This window comes from Salminus brasiliensis, chromosome 22 (assembly GCF_030463535.1).
Source record: "Salminus brasiliensis chromosome 22, fSalBra1.hap2, whole genome shotgun sequence".
NCBI lineage: Eukaryota > Metazoa > Chordata > Actinopteri > Characiformes > Bryconidae > Salminus > Salminus brasiliensis.
The window spans coordinates 18,310,187-18,316,389 of NC_132899.1; positions in this window are offsets into that span (position 1 = coordinate 18,310,187).

Genomic DNA, 6,203 nt, shown 5'->3' on the forward strand with positions numbered 1-6,203 from the left:
GCATTGCAATTGTGCTGTTTGCACTGTAGAGGGCGATATAATGTAAAGAACCTGTGAAGGCCATAACTTCCACCCTTGGCTTTTTGTCTGCTTCAACTGTTAATGCTCATGAAGGGGTTGTATTGAACTGTTACTCTGTTACAGAGGGGATAGGCTAAATGTGGAGGTACGCAAGACCTCAGGCTTTGAGAAGAGTATATTTTTATACACCGCTCAGGACTACATAGCTGACTGTAAATTTCACACTCTCACATTCTCTGCCTTTGCTGCACATAAGAGCTGAAACTGTCGGTTACATCGAGAGATGTATGCATGCTATGATTTGCTTATTTACACTGATTGACAAGTTTAAGGGATTTCATCACCACATACCTGTCTAGACACCTTTATTTTGTATTACAGTTCTTACAGTTCATCCATATTTTATGCCTAATTACTTCATAAGCCACCAGTTTATAAACTGTCAGCAATTAACATGATTACCACGCCAGCACTGATTGATGACTGACTGATTCGAGAGTTGATTGATTTTCTGCACTGTCATTCAGTGCCAGACCACGGAGAGCCAATGTGTGCCTACCCGATAGAGGGGAAGACAGTTCTGCAGGCTTTTGCAGGATTTAAATAGGTCAGGCTTGTAGCAGAGCTGTCTGTGGACTGCTTCTGACTTCATGCCACAGAAGTGGTTCAGGCCATGGAGTGGCCTGGAGGGAGGGGGGTGGTGGTGGTGGGCTGTTCCATGAGAAATGAAGCGTTAACGTGCAGAGTTGAGAAAAGGGAAGAAGAACGAGGCAGCAGAAAGAGACACTGAAAATTCTGATTAGACCTTCCTTATAGTCTCTACCTTCCTATGCCAGATGGTTGCAATGACTAAGAAATTACTGATGGTATGTAGTGCATGTGAAGTAGCAGAGGCCAGGCTATGATGGAGTGATGAACCTTTTGGGTTTGTTCTTATTCAAAATTATTTTCTTTTTTCCACAGCTGATCACTTTTACAGCCAGTAGGAAACAGTAGTATTAACTGCACTGAAAGCTACTTCATACTCCACTTGCATTACCAATATACACTAAACTTCCCTGCAGGATAAAACAGCATGGTCGTCCTAAGCTGGTTGAGCTGCCTGGCCAGCATCGGGTTTATTTTTGTTAGAGTTTGATGGTCTAGTTGATCGGAGTTGATCTGGTCTACAAGCATGATCAATCTTACCAAGGTAAACAAACAGTGTGATCAAGCCTTACCATGCTGGTTGACCAGCATGACTATTACCAGTATAGGATGTGTTTTCGTCCAGATTACCAGCTTTTAACCGCCTTGACCATCAAAAACCAAAAACCTTCTAAAACCAGCTTCCAGCAAAAGCGATTCTTGAGCTGAATTTTTCAGCTGAGTTATTTATTGTGCTGCATGTCTTTGTAGATCAGGCCCCATCTTACCAAAGGCATCATAATGTTAGGTCATCTATTAGTCTTCAAAGTCATTCAAAGTTTTCGCTACTTCAGTTTCTTTGAAGCATCTAAACAACTTAAGAAATCCTAATAAAAATCCTAATATTTTGATTACAATATTTTGTCCCTTAATGCTTCCTGGAGGTCTTGCTTTGAGTTTAAGGCCTCTGTAGTAGAAGCCAGATATTAGACATAGGGATGGCTTTTTTTTATATCGAGACAGGCCTTGTAAGTAGAGGTGTAATAATCTTTAAAGACTATAAACTGCGACCAGAGGCCACACTGCGCTGCATTCGTCTTTATTCATCTCTATATCAAGCTGTTCATTTATTGCTAATTATCTTTATATTGAGAGATGCCTTCACACAAAGAATGACAATAAATGCAATAAGGCATTTCCAGGCTTTGCTTTCTTTACTCTCTGCTCTCTAATATCTCCTTTATATTTTTTAATGACTTCTGCCAAGTGTGTAATGCCTACTTCCCTCTACTCTCCCTCTAATGTCCCTTTAGCCTCCTTAAGTGGATAAATGATTACATGAGTCTTTTAAATGAGTTATATGTCAGTTGCGTGAGGTTACTGTAGGTCTTGTAGGTAGATCTGTAAGGACCTCAGTAAACCACAATGTGAACAGACCTGTGAACAGTTCATAGGGTGACACAGGATAAACTGACATTGAATAAGTGAGTTTGGAAGTGTAACTATTCCCAAGATCTGATGTTCCCAGAGCCGTATGTTTCCTCGGCTCTTTTAAGGATAGAAATCTTACTTTGATAGGGACACATTAAGAAAATTCCAAGAGGTTTCATAAAGAATCTGCACAAACTTTGAATGTGTCCATTTGCTTTGTGTAGTGGATGTTGCTAATTGTGCATAGCTCTTAGCAGTCTAATAAATATTTGGACATACACTATATGCACAAATGTTTGTGTACACCCCCATCTAATGGATGTATTCAGTTACTTTAAGTTGCACCTATTGCTGATGTGGAAATGCAAACACAGAACTTTTGTAGTCCCTGTAGAGAAGCCTTTCAAATACACTAGGACTCTCTGGAGCAGATAAACATGAACCTGCTCTGGAATGATGGTGCTCCATCTAATACTGCTGGAATGAGTTGGGGAGTTGGGGATGAGGTGGGGTGATGATCATCCAACATTCTGACTTCACTAAGGCTCTTAATGCTGAAGGCAATCAGATCCTCACAGCAAAGCTCCAAAATCTAGTCGAAAGCCTAACCTGGACCGTAGAAACAGTTTCTCTAATCAAAGCTGGGCAAACTCTCTTTTTTTAATACCTTTGATTTTGGAAGCTAGAATAAATGAGCAGGTGTCCTAATATTTTTGTACTTATTAGACTTATATTCCCTTATTAAAATACATTTATTTGGTGAACATACACCATCAGAACAGGTATGTCTGTGAATGCAACAGAGGTATGGACAAAATGGACAAGTATTTTCATGTCGTGAAAGTTGATACATTGGGCCCTAGGAACATAGGGATGGCTCTTTTTTATATTGAGACAGGCCTCTCAAAGGCCGTTAGCAGAGGTCTAACGGCCTTTAAACACTATAAACTACCACTGCAGGGCACACTGCACTGCATTCATCTTTATCTCAGTGCATTAAGCCGTTCATTTATTGCTAATTGTTTTTTATATTGAGACGTGCCTTGTAGGTAGAAGTGTAGTGGCTTTTAAATGCGGGAAAGGGCCTCAGTAGGCCTGTTCCAGGTTTTTATTTGTTTGTCTTAATTGAGACTGGCCTAGTTGTGCTGCTAGAGGATTCCCTTTTCCAATTTGTGGTAAAGCTGCAGTCTCTGACCCATAAAGTCAGACCAAACAAGGCACACATACACACACACACACACTTCATTCTCAGCCACCCAGCCAGCACTTCACCCTGTGACAGCATCACCCCAATAAGCTGTTGACCTGTGGCCAGTCAGAGCGGTGCTCGGTCACAGAGAGAGTGTGAGAGCACCAGCAGATGGCAGTGAGGAGCGGTGGCAGCAACAGCGGCATCAGCAGACCCTGCAATTTTGATGTGATGCGAAGTGAAAGCCCTCATCTCTATGGAACATTTTAACGACAGTGCCCAACACTAGCTCAGTGAACTCAGCCCTCATTTTCCCCACAAAGGCATGTGAATTAGTTGTGTAGCTTGAGTGGATTTCTCTGTCTCTGTTATCAGTGCCACACTTCGAAAGGAGCTCTCTGTGTTTCTCTGCTTTCATCAATTTTTCCCCTTCATTTGCACCAACTATAGCTTTTTTATGCTTATCTAAAAGCTACTTAGATGTCTTCAATTAAACAAAAAGGGATTTAAAAAAATAAGTTGCCTACTATACGTGTCAAAGCAAGGATATGCCATTAAACGTTGATTTAAGGTTCTATGACTTTTACAACATGCAGGGCCTTTTATGATGCTACATAAATTCATTTTGAAAGGTTATTTAAGGAAATCATATCTCCATCATGGACCTATAAAATACTACTGCCTCTACTATTCATAATAATATTCAATACAACAAACAAACATAACTTTCCCATCTGAGATATGACCATATATGCACATGTATAATAAAGGATTGTATATATTTTAAAATATATGCAAATATCATATATTGGACACATGCCTGTATTTTGTTTGGTAGGTAAATAACAGAAACAGAAATGATTGAACTTTCAATTATTATTTCAACTGTTTGCGATAAACCAATCAACCAAGAACAATTGAAATATCTCAACACAACTAATATAACTAGTGCTTTCTCCAAAATTTGGGGTTTGTTGACTGTGATGATGTTTGATTGCATGTTAGAAATACAGACTCTGTCAAGAGAGTTGTCCGAAAGATTCAGAGAAGAGCTCATTGCCTTGCACAAAAAGGAAAAGTATACAAAAAGGATCCGAATGTAGGTATAGTTTACAAGTTCAAAGTTAAAGGAACACTGACTATGTTACCTAGATGTGGCAGAAAGAGAAAGTGACTGCCAAAGACCTGCAGCAAGATTTGGTGGCAACAGGCACTAAGGTTTCATGTTTGCACAGTAAGACGCGCACTAAATGCTGGCGGTCTCTATGCCCTAACTCCAAGACATACTCCTCTACTGAACCAAAACACATAAATAAGCCACAGACCTTTTGAGTTTCTGTTCAGCAATTCACCAAAACTGGTAGGCAAAACTTTTCTGGCCTATGAATCAGCAGTATGTCTGAAGGAGGAGGAATGAAGCATATGCTAAAAAAAAAAAACTTCCTGCCTACAGTGAAGTGTGGCGGTGGCTCGGTGACGGTCTGGGGCTGCTTTGCTTCCTCTGGTACTGGAAACCTGCAGTGTGTAGAGGGCAAGATGGATGCAATTATGTATCAGGAAATTGTAAGAGGAAGCTAATGCTTGGGCGTCACTGGGCCTTCCTACAGGACAGTGATCCCAAGCGTACCAGAAAGTGTACCATGATTTGGTTTCAGAAGAAGTCCTGGAAGATTGTGGAGTGGGTGTCAGTCGCCTGACTTGAACCCCAATGAAAAGTTTCGATGGGATTTGAAGAAGGTGGTTGCAGCACGCAAAACCAAGAATATTAGTAAACCTGAGGCCATTGCCCATGAGTGATGGCTTAGGATTCCTCAGGAACGCTGCCAGAAGCTGGTGTCACGTTTGCAGCACATCAGATCAGCAAAAGGATGCTCTGCTCAGTTCTAAAGATGACTGTCATGAAGTGGTTTAGTAATTCTGAGACTGCAGTGTAATTAAAAATGGCATTTTGCGTTGAATTTGGAGAAAACACTTGTTATTTTAGTTGTGGTGAGCTATTTAAATTGCTCTTGTTTGGTTGGTTTATTGTGTTGATAAACTGAATTTGCAATGGGGGTTGAATCATTTCTGATTTTATAAATCAGTTGTAAAAGTCCAATTTTAAATAAATACCTCCTATATGTCAACAAATATATGCTGGACTTGAGGACAGGCCATCTATATATGGCCATATATCAGATTTCTGTACGGGTTGTAGAGGTAACGCCAGCATAAGCATTTGAGATGGCATCATTCTATTTATAGCCATTGCCTTTATTAAATGACTCTTGAAGAAGCCCCTTTTTAAGAGTGTTTTAAGGACCTTTCCTCTGGCTAAAAATTCTCTCAGACATTTCTGAGTGGTCGGTTTAAGAACGAGGTAGGCCATCGTTCATCCCCTCTTGATTCCTACTGTGCCAGGGCGGATGGCAGAGTCCTTGACAACAGAATGCATGAGAGGGGATCAGCTGCAGTGTGGAGGGGACTGATGAATAAACAATCGTCGGAGCCCTGCAGCCCTGTAAGCTGTCAGCACGAGCCGAGACACAAACAGCCATGATGAGCACACGCCCAATGCCAGGCCAAGGCTGTGTCTTAGCTTTGCTTGGCGCTGAACTCCAGACTGAGGTAGACTGAACGGACTGACCTTCAGATCACGCTGGGGAAAAGCTCCGGTGAGCAATTGATCTGGTTAGAAACAGAGCTTTTAAAGAAAGACCTTGAACCCTGAGGCTAAATTCCCCTGAGAAAAAGCAACCTCAAGTAGTGGTGATGCCTCCTGTCCATTAGCGCAGTTACACACTGACAAAGAGGGTGCACTGAGTTGACTTTGATGTGTAGATCATTTCTACATAGATAAAACATCACATTGTGTCTTTCAGTTTACTTTGACAGTAACTGTGTTGATATAACCCATCCATCCATCTTCTAATCTCATTCTTATTTGTCAGCGTCA